Here is an 11,818-nt window from a genome sequence, read left to right as displayed (position 1 = left end):
ATGTCGCTTTAATGGTATTACCATTTGTATTCATTTGCTTCTTAATATTAAATCACGTAAACTTGTTTTATTAGTAACACAGCCCCATTAATATTTTTATTTAGTACTGCCCTTGGAATTTGTTCACGTCATTATGTCATTATGGATTTTTGTGACGTCATACGACCGACTTTCCCAGTTGTAATCTACATGCATAGGTCATTGGGTTTATAATGTTCCATTTTATTTATATTTTCTCTCTGATAGGCGTTTCTTGTTTGATTTAATTATTTTTAATTTGTTTAGCAGTCACATAAACAACCAAGCTATGTAATATGGAATTTTTACACCCATTATTGTTGCTTCTTCCTGTATTTGCGCGATGATTATCTGAGATATTAACTCTATGATTCTACATTCTCAAATCTTTTCTATAAAGAAGGAATGTAGTTGACAATTGTTAATAGTTTTATTTGATCGTTCGTCAAAAAGTTGTAATTCTGTTACTCTTGTATCTTCAATGCAATTGAGTAATTAAATAGTAATTAAATTGAATGCGTTTTAATTCCCTTTTATTATTGTTTAATTTGAGTTACAATGCTATGACGTTAAATTTTATTTACACTTAAATGTATTATGAATATTGCTGGGCCAAGTGTGAGGTTGAGCGCTCTATAACCAGGTTTAAACCCCCAATGCTTTGCATTGACCGTTCCAAGGCGGTGACCCCAGCTTTATTCATATTTTGTGTTTATGTTGGTTTGTATTGTGCTGTATTGTGCTGTTTTGTACTGTTTGGGCAATCGGTCACTTGCCTTAAATAAAGGACCAACTAATTGTTTTTAATGAAAATTCAATACTGCTCCAGCAGCTGGAGTTTCACTTCTTTATATTAATAGATAGAACAGTTTTACACTCAATTCTCGACATCAATACAGTTTGTGCGTGCACCTTTTATTTTCAGAGGATTGCCATGGCAAAAGCTTTTATACTTAAAGGCTATGTTCTCATATTTAGTACTTACTTCCATATTCCGGTCAACATGTTAACATGTAAAAGTATAAAGAGCAGTGGAAGCGAGGCCTCACTTTAATGCATTGCATTTCAACCCGTGAGATATCGGGTCAATTCGCGGTTAGTGTGTCTGGATGTCAGAGTTAATATACAGGTCATCACCGGAGTTCGCGGCCAGTAAAATAATCGTTACCCGGTATATAATAAAGACGATATCCGTGAACTAGGTGACCAGAAATTTTCTTTAGACAAGAAATATGTTAAATGAAGATATTCAGCAATATAATTATGGTATGTCAATAATAGATACTTAATGTGTTATTATTATTTTTGATTAATTTAACAATAATTATTCCACCATATTGTAATGTATTAAGCATGAGCGCGATGATTCTCGATACTGTTAATACTCGAATCAAATAGCAACGCCGGACAAACCACTAAAACAGGTTTGTTCGAAGAACGCGCCTATAAATACGGATACTTCGCGTGTGGTCGGTTGACTCATATGTTTTAAATTCACTTCCATTCTTCTTTTGGTTTTCTGTTTTGTATCTATAGGTTTATGACCAGAAATATGTAATAATGTAAAATAAGCCGCGAAAATCCCGCTTAACATCCCGAACTGCGTGTGATGCAGCTAAGAACTGCACAGAAAAAGACATTCGCTATCATTGATCTCATTCATTGAACTATCAACGCCGTATATATTTTTTAAAGATATTTCTTGTTTCCTATAAGGGGACTAAGGGACAATCTTTGCGGAGCCCGTTTTTGCGATGATAGGGGAAAGAAATAAAATTTTCCTTTTTTACCTGCATGCGTATGGGACTCAATATTTGTTAAAGTAAGTAACCTAGTATGCTGGAATGAAACGGATAGATAATACGTTATTGTGCAAGATATAAATATTATTCAGAGCTCCAGATAAGGTTTTGTGAAATTCTTAAATTACTACCAGATTTTCAAAAAGAATTCTTAACTCTGAAATTTTATTCTTAACGTTACTAATAAGTTTTGGAAAATAATTCTTATTTTTTTCTAAATGACCTAAATTAAATAATAATGGTTGTTTTCATGCAAAAAAAATCAAAATAAACATACTAGCCACTTTATTTATACGAGTTCAGCAGTGTCTTTTCAGTATTATACAATTTTATTTTTCCAATACCTTCATATGCCCAAACTGTGCTTAGATTGCATGCCTTAGATGAATTTTTACATATTTCACATTTAAAACGAGTCTCCCCTTCAATCTTTTCAACGATTAGCCACGGGACTTGTCCCTTCCACTCGTTCAATGTTTTTTGTGTTTAAGTTTGGACCCATCGTGTCGCGTTTTTGTGTCGCTTTTCCGACTGTGTCGGCAACTGAACATACAACATCGTATAAGATCTTTTCTATAATGTCTTTCTAAACATTTAACTTCTGCTCACTTTGCGTACAATTTGTTAAAAGCGTGTTTTTGGACGCTTTGCAGTTTTTTAAGGACGCTCTCTGGGCGCCGCCATTGTTTTTTTACAGATAGACTGTATACGCCGCTTTTATTGGAAAAAATGCGCTTTGTTAAAAAAACCCGATAACCATTCTATATAAGCACCGCAAAGATCTTAAATACGCGAAAAGAACTCAATAAAAATCGAAACGAACCGATGTAAAAATAATATTTGTAACTTGATTTTGTAATTCTTAATGGTACGACAAGATTTTAAAATATATACGTAACGGACTTGAAAATAATTCGTAATTACGAAAATACGACCCTTATCTGGAGCTCTGTTATTCATTCAAATAATTTCATAGTCTAGAATGTCCAATTAGTACATTGGTTGCATAGTGCACGCGCTTCTCACAACAATTACCCGGATTCAATATCCGCTCCCGACGCATGTGCACTTGGTCAATGGTCACCATAACGGACAGATTGGGTTTACTCCGGTGTAGTCCGGCCTCCTCCCATAGTGCATGACCACACTAAAATTTAAAATTGTTTAATAAAATACATAGTGGGACATTTGCAGCAAGAAGAGGCAAACACCATCGCCTGAATACGATAAAGCTTTACAAATTTGATATTATGTTAAGCGTCAACATGCCATGATCCGTAGATGTTTAAAACCAGCCAAACAGGAAAAATTAACATCATTATCACATTTAAAGTACCTTAAATGGAATACGGAACATGGGGTTCCAGGGTCATGATATCTACGGATACTGGTATATATGAATCATGGAATCTGCGGATCATGGTATCTGCGGATCATGGTATCTACGGATCATCTTTATATAAGACCACACCAAAAATAAAAATCGTTTAGGTGAATTTACAAATGGGAAATTTGCAGCTAGAAGAGGCATTCATCATCGCCTTTAAAGGATATAGCTATTCAAATATGATTTTATGTTTGGCGTCCATATGCCACGATCCATAGATTTTTTTTAACCAGCCAAACTGAAAAAAACAACAACATATTTTAAGTAACTTTAATGGCATACGGAACATGGGTCATGATATCTACGGATACTGGTATCTATGGATCATGGACTCTGCGAATCATGTTATCTGCGGATCAGTGGATCTACTGGTCATGATACGAACATATCAAGATATGTACGGATCATAGTTTTTTCAACGGAACATGGTAGCTACGGATCAGTTTATCTCCGAATCATGGTATGAACGACCATGGTTTCTACGGATAATGGTATAAACGGATCATCGTATATACGGTTCATGGTAACTTCGGATCATGGTATAAGCGGGTCCTGATATGTACGGATCAAGATATGTACGGATCATGGCCTGTATGTATCATAGTTTGATCTACGGAACATGGTATCTTCTGATCATGCTTTCTCCGAATCATAGTATCTTCGAGTCATGGTATCTACGGATTAATGTTTCTACGGATCATGGTATCTATTGATCATGGTGTCTACGGAAAATTGAATATGCGGGTTATGCTATCTTCGAATTATTATATCTAATTGTTATTATATCATTGTTTGAGCACGGATGGTCGAGTGGTCTAAGCGTTAGACTTTTACTCCATGGTTCAGTGGTTCGAGTCCAGATGAGGATTACTTTTTTCTTTCTTTAGTTTCATTCTTGTTTTTTACTGGAGCTTTTTAGATCCAATGTTTACATTTATCAATATACGGCATTTAATGACAAACTTAAATACATGCCAAAGCCGGTGAAAAGGCCCCTTTAAAGAATACAAATCAAAATAAATACAACTGATGGTAAGAAGACGTAGGTTCTATCAAGGTTATACTAAAGTTTATTGAACCGTATTATTAAGAGTTGTTTTTCTTATAAAAAAAATTCTTTGATAAATGTATTCGCATTATAAATTATTGATTTGTCACATGAAACTAGTAACTTGTGGACTTATACACTGATCGGTTTATATAAAATGTATGGCTTATATCTGTTTGCTTAACTCTTTGTAACAGCGGAATATACATATAAAATGGTATTCATCTTCTTAATCAAAATCATTACAAATTAGACGATAACGTTCATTTCGTGCGCGTCAAACCATAACCGGAAGAACGTAATGACATGACGTCGTGGTAACGTCTGTGACATCATAAACAAACGCGCCCTTGTTAACGACAGTAGCAACAATTACAGGCACAGCGAAAATTTTCGGAAATAATTAGTTTTGTAAAGCATAAAACATCGGATGGCGTTACAAGTAACAGGTAATTAATTTATTGACGAAACAACGTTAAAATAATCGAGTAAAATTGCGTTTAATTGTTGTTTTTTATTTTATTTTTAAATTTGCTTTGGTGGGCGGGGTAATTTCATTTGTTTGGTAACAAGGTGGCTTTGGATACAAGGTCTACTATTTGAAGGTTTAACGCAGTTCTATGAATGAGCACCTTATGTTTACCTTATATATAATTCAAAATATTCGTTGGAAGTTTGTTTTAACGACCACGCTTATAATTACCGGACAAATCTTGAAAGTTACTTGTTTTAACAATGCTCACAATACGCATGTTGTGATTTTGTACAGTCTTCTGTTATTGCTAGTTGTTATTATTTGAAAGATAGAATTAGGAAGAATGAAAATCGGTGGATGTTTTCTATAAGTTGACTAAGGGACAATCTTTGCGGAGCCCGTTTTTGCGATGTTAGGGGAAAGAAATAAAATTATTTTTTTTTACCTGCATGCGTATGGGACTCAATGTTTGTTAAAGTAAGTAACCAAGTATTATTGAATGAATCGGATAGATAATACGTTATTGTGCAAAATATAAATAGTATAGCATGTCCAGTTAGTACATTGGTTGCATGGTGCACGCGCGACCCACTACGATGACCCGGATTCAATGCCCGCTCCCGACGCATGTATGCTTGGTTGGTGGTCACCATAACGGACAGATGGGGTTTACTCCGGTGTAGTTCGGCCTCCTCCCATAGTGCAAGACCACACTAAAATTTAAAAAAGGTTTAGGTAAATTTACAAATGGGAAATTTCCAGCTTGAAGAGGAAACATCATCGCCCTTAAAGGATAAAGCGGTTCAATTTTGATTTAATGTTTGGCGTCCATATGCCACGATCCGTAGATTTTTTAAACCATCAGAACAGGAAAAACAACAACATCATCATCATATTTTAAGTAACTTTAATGGCATACGAAACATTGTATATGACGATCATTGTATCACATGATCATGGTATAGACGCATCATGGTATATTTGATCATGGTATCTATCGATCATGAATACTACTGATCATTGTATATGCGGGTTATATGATATCTACGGATCATTTCATCTTCTGATCATTAAATATTCGATTCATGGCATCTACGCATCATGGTATCTATGCATACTGGTATCTACGGTTTATGGTATCTATAGAAACTAATATCTATAGAGCATGTTATCTACGGATCATGGTATCTACGGATCATGGTATCTGCGGATCATGGTATCTACGGATCATTGGAAGATTAATGATAGCCATGTTAAATAGACAACCTTCCATCCCTAATTGTTTGCAATATTTTGGGAAACAAATAAAAATTTATTTTTTACATATATGCGAATAAAATGGTTATGAAAGTAAGTCACCAAGTATGATGGACAAAAATCGAATAGTGAACACGTTATTATGTAAAATGTAAATAGTATTCACATAAATAATGTCATACTCTAGTATGTCCAGTTAGTACATTGGTTGCATAATGCACGCGCATCTCTCAACGATTACCCGGCTCCAATATCCGCTCACGGCATGTGCGCTTGGTTGGTGGTCACCATAACGGACAGATGGGGTTTACTGCGGTGTAGTCCGGCCTCCTCACATAGTGCAAGGCCACACTTAAATTGAAAATCGTTTAGGAAAAATTACATACTGTGAAATTTGCAGAACATATGCAATAACGTTCATTTCGTGCGCGTCAAACCATTACCGGAACAATGAAATGACGTGACGTCGTGGTAACGTCTTTGACATCATAAACAAACGCGCCATTGTTAACGACAGTAGCAACAATTACAGGCGCAGCTAAAAGTTTCGAAAATCATGAGTTTTTTAAAACACAAAGCGTCGGATGGCTTTTCAAGTAGCCGGTAATTAATTTTTTGACGAAACAATGTTAAAATCATTGAGTAAAATTGCGCGTAATTGTTTTTATTTTTTATTTTTAAATGCATTGGTGGGCAGGGTAATTTCATTTGCTTAGTTACAATGTGGCGTTGGACACAAGTCCTACTATTTGAACGTTCAACGCAGTTCTATGAATGGAACCTTCCTGTTTAAAATATAGACCATTAAACATGTTCGTTAAATGTTATTTTTAACTACCACGCGTTTAATTACCGGGCAGATTTGCAAAGTTACTTATTTAAACAATGCTCACAATACTCGTTATGTGAGTGTGTAGAGGCTTCTTTTATTGCTGGTTGTTATTCTATGTAAGAAGAAATAAGAAACAAAAAACGGCTGATTTTTTTCTATAATGTAGTTGAAGGGCAATCTTGGCGGGGTCCGTTTTTGCGATGTATGGGGAAACAAATAAATATTTCTTCTTTACCTGCATGCTTATGGGAATAAAATGGTTGTTACGTTTGTTAAGTAAGTAACCAATAATGCTGGATTGAATCGGATAGATAATAAGTTATTGTGCAAATATAAATATTATTCATATAAATAATGTCCTACTTTATTATGCCACGACAGCGCATTTACGTTGGAGACGCTGACATGATATTTTAAAGTGTTATCGGATACCCATCCGATAACAGTTTTAAGCTCCGCCCATCAATATCCGTTTTAAAACTCCGCCCATATTTGGTTTACTCAATGATTTTTTTTAGCGTTCCATGTTTTAGCCCCGCCCATTCTGAGAACTACTTTTTTGTAGGCGTGGTATGTCGCTTCTTTGATTTAAATGGAAACAAACAGCGATTCATATTTTATTCAGAAGTTAGAACATTAATAAACAATAAGTTGTTTTTTAAACAAAACTAACACTTTATTAAGTATATATCTATAGGGAAATATAAATTAAATGAGCATTAATCAATGGAAAAAAATTAAACAAATACAAATGTGCACCGCTAGCCTACCATTCATTGGCTGCAGATGAACACAATTTAAAACAGTAATGATAAACATTTAAAACGTAACACAAATATACTTAACACGTTTTAAATAAAATATGACAGATTTGATCAAGTTAAAGAAGAATTTATGACAAATATTCACTAAACATCTCGTCTAAGATTATATTTAAAAAAATTAACTAATACTTTACAAATGCTTTCCTTTTTTGTGTCATTCTTATAAAAAGCAAGGCAAACAGGTGAATAGCATACACAATGAATTAACATTGACAAAGTAAAATAATTAATACTTGATTGAGATGTTTTGCTAATGCCTGCCATGCCTAATAATACATGACAATTTCAATTTTTAAGTGTCTGAAATCAAACTTTCACAAAAAAAAAAGATTCTATCTCCACAACCAAACAGGAAATTTGTGTGGTCAACCTGAAAATAAAATAAAGATTCCTTTAGAAGAAAAAACATCATCAAACATTCATTGCATAACTGCTTTAACCCTTTAAGTGCTGGAACCGAATTTTGAAGTCCTTTGCAAACAGTTTGGATCCAGATGATCCAAACTTTGCTATTCTGATAGTTATCTTTGAAAAAAATGAAGAAAATGCTTATTTTACAAATTCAGCAGACGACATTTTAGCAGACGACAAATTTTCCAGCATGCAAAGGGTTAAAAATAAAAATCCAGATATATAATTTGTATTAAAATTGAAACTTTATAAATATAGTGACATATAGATTTATAACATGTTCAGATAAAACAATTACATAAATACTCTCAAAAATAAATTTGTCGACAAAAAAGTATTACCTTTCCGACAAATTAATTAGATGGGTTGATGTGAAGCTGTGCCGGGATGCAGTTGGGGGGGGAATATCTCGAGTTGGTTGAGAGGCAGAGAAAGACTCGGACAAGTGCAACTGACGAGGGTAGAACTGTGCCGCCAAGAATTTTGGTAGATATCATCACCCATGGAATGTGTGGTCGCAACTTTCTGCCATTAAAAGAAAAACATTTCATATTATAATAAAATAAAACAAATCCAACAGGAGATAACATTTCAAAATAGAGTGTTTTAATAACATTTTTATGGCACAACTTGAACAAATTACAACTTTAATAGACACAATATTATTAATACAAAATGAAAATGTATAAACTCCACTTTATATTAAAATAATTAAGAATTTCTTTTAACTTAAAATATTTTTATTATGGACTCGGGGCTATTTTTGCTTATTAAGGGAATATGTGTTTGTTTTCTTATTTGAGAAATTTGCGACTAAAATTTTCACAATTTAAAGAAGTTCGGGACTCAAATTTTCACAATTTAAAAAAAGTTTGCAACTCATTTTGTCACAATGTTGATCTGTGGGCGACACAATTTTGAACAGTTTTCGACACATGTTTTCAAAAAAGTTGCACAGCACGCAACTCATTTGTTCACAGTTTTCAACAGTGAATTTTTTTATGAACAGTGCGTGACTCAATTTTTTCACAATTTTGAACAGTGTGCAACTCATTTTTTAAAATTGTGAACAGTGCGCGACTCATTTTTCCACCATGTTGAATAAACAGTGCGCGACTCCTTTTTTTTCCAAATTTTGAACAGTGCGCGACTCATTTTTACAAACTTTGAACAATGCGCAACTCATGTGTTTTCACAATTTGAAGAGTTTGTGACTTATTTTTTTGTAATCTTGAATGAACAGTGCCCCACAAAATTGTCCCCCATTTTTGAACAGTGCGCAAATGATTATTCCAAATTTTGTACAGCGCGTGACATGATTTTTTCACAATTTTGAACAGTGCGCAACTCATTTTTCCACAATTTTGAATGAACAGTGCATGCTTATTTTTTTGCAAAAATTTGAACAGTGAGCAACTCATTTTACAAATTTTGTACAGCGTGTGCCTCATTTTTTCAAAATTTAATTTATGAAAAGTGTGCGACTCATTTTTCCACAATTTTGAAATCATAATGAACAGTGGCAGTGGGCAACTAATGTTTCCCACAATTTTGAACAGTGCGCGACTCATTTTTTCAAATTTTGGTACAGTGCGTGTCTCATTTTTTCACAATTTCGAACAGTGCGCAACTCATTTTTCCACAATTTTGAATAAACAGTTCGCGACAGTAGAACAACTGGCACTGATCATTGGTTCATCAGCATGAGAATGGGTGTAAAAAAATGGCACAAATAATGAAACATGTGTGTTTAAGCATGCATACATAACAATGAAACTTACCAACTATTCGGACAGGAAACATATGGTGCAGAAGCTGCGGGATTCAGCATGCTCTCCCACTGATATTATGTAGATCAGTGGTCAAACTGGCAGTCAACTTATGTTGGGATTTCCCAATTGTGAAGATATTAACCTTGGCTATCTCCAAACACAAACATGTTCATTTATTGTCAGTCAAACAGCAATTAATCCATCATGTCACCCTGACAGTCTCAAAACACGGTGCAAAACCAAAGCATTTTCGTTTCGTCTAACACACAGCTGGTAACGTCGCTGAATATTGCACAAAAGCAGCTTCATTATGAAGTTCCAGCGACTCGAAATACACGTTCTCCACCCACTTTGATTTCGCACGTGAAGGCCTGTTTTTTGGGGAAAACTGTGAACATCTCACAACTAAACGTATATTACGGAGATGGACAAGTTGAAAAATAAATCACTCTTATCACTTCCAAATTGCACACTACGTTAAAATCCCGTTCCATTTGATTATTGTATTTATTGTTTGAAATTTTCACTCTACACATTCGCTTTGAAAATAGCGGTTGGTGTGTACTCTTGGAAGTACATGTCGAATGTGTTATTGTAAAAAAATATTGGTATTGTGTTTTTAGTGCAGAAATTGTTCTTTTAAGTTTCGATTTCTCGCTTTAGTTTTTGTATTATGTGCGTTTAAATTTGATTGATTGTTGCTTACTTTCGAACTATTTTTTTATGTGTAAATATATATGCATAGACGCTAGCGGATGTAATCAGGTTGCTACTAATTTGCATATTTATCAATGAATTTAGCGGTTGTTTGTTTTTGTTTGTTTTGTGAATATTTTCTTATTTACTTTAAAATGTGGCATAATAAATAGAATATATGGTTGGTGACTTTTGATATCATGTGATATAAGACTCGTCCGATATGGCGTGTGAAAAGGCTCGGCAAGCCTCGCCTTTTCCTACGCCATATCAGACTCGTCTTATATCACATGATATCAAAAGTCACCAACCATATATTCTCTATATAGCATGCCCAGTTAGTAGATGGGTTGCATAGTGCACGCGCACCCCTCAACAATTACCCGGATTCAATATCCGCTCACGGCGCATGTGCGATTGGTCAATGGTCACAATAACGGACAGATGGGGTTTACTCCGGTGTAGTCCGGCCTCCTCCCATAGTGCATGACCACACTTAATTTTTTTTTTAAATAAAATACTTATTGGGACATTTGCAGCAAGAACAGTAAAACACCAACGCCTTAAAAGGATACAAATATGATATTATGTTTAGCGTCCACGTGCCATGATCCATAGATTTTTAAAACCAACCAAACAGGAAAACACAGGATCATCATCATATTTAAAGTAACTTAAATGGAAAATGGAACATGTGATCGGGGGCCTTCATATCTACGGATCATGGTATCTATGGATCAACAAATCGGCGGATCAATGAATGTGAGGATATGGTATCTACGGATCATGATATGTACGGTTCAAGATATGTACGGATCATGGGGTCTACGGATCATCGTTTAATCTACGGAACATGGTATCTACGGATCATGTTATCTCAGAAACCTGGTATGAACTTAAAAAGGTTTCTACGAATCATGGCATCTCCGGATCATCGTATCTACGGGTCATCGACTATACAGATCATGGTTACTGCGAGTCATGGTATCTACATATCATTTTAATTATTTTATCAATGGATCATGGTTTAATCGGATCATGGTATCTATGGATCATGGTATATTCGGATCATGGTATCTATGGATCATGGTATCTTCGGATCATCGTATATGCGGGTAATGAAATATACGGATCATTATATCTTCGGATCATGTTGCCTACGAATCATGGTTACTGCGGATCATTGTATCTACGGATCACCATAAATACAGATCATGGTATATGCGCATCATGGCATCTACGGTTCATGGTATTAACGGATCTTGGTATCTACGGAGGATGGTATCTACGGATCAT

General features: G+C 34.7%; 1 long non-coding RNA gene across 1 annotated transcript; it reads right to left on the bottom strand.

Moving 5' to 3' along the window:
* Nucleotides 1-7,423: 7,423 nt before the first annotated feature.
* On the bottom strand, nt 7,424-10,790 carry LOC127873664 (uncharacterized). The gene is made up of 3 exons (XR_008046317.1): nt 9,836-10,790; nt 8,396-8,579; nt 7,424-8,013 (listed from the first exon to the last, which is right to left on the bottom strand). It is a non-coding gene; the product is annotated as an uncharacterized LOC127873664 (long non-coding RNA).
* Between the last annotated feature and the right edge of the window lie 1,028 nt (nt 10,791-11,818).

This window comes from Dreissena polymorpha, chromosome 3 (assembly GCF_020536995.1).
Source record: "Dreissena polymorpha isolate Duluth1 chromosome 3, UMN_Dpol_1.0, whole genome shotgun sequence".
Taxonomy (NCBI): domain Eukaryota; kingdom Metazoa; phylum Mollusca; class Bivalvia; order Myida; family Dreissenidae; genus Dreissena; species Dreissena polymorpha.
This window is presented reverse-complemented; position numbering and strand designations above follow the sequence as displayed.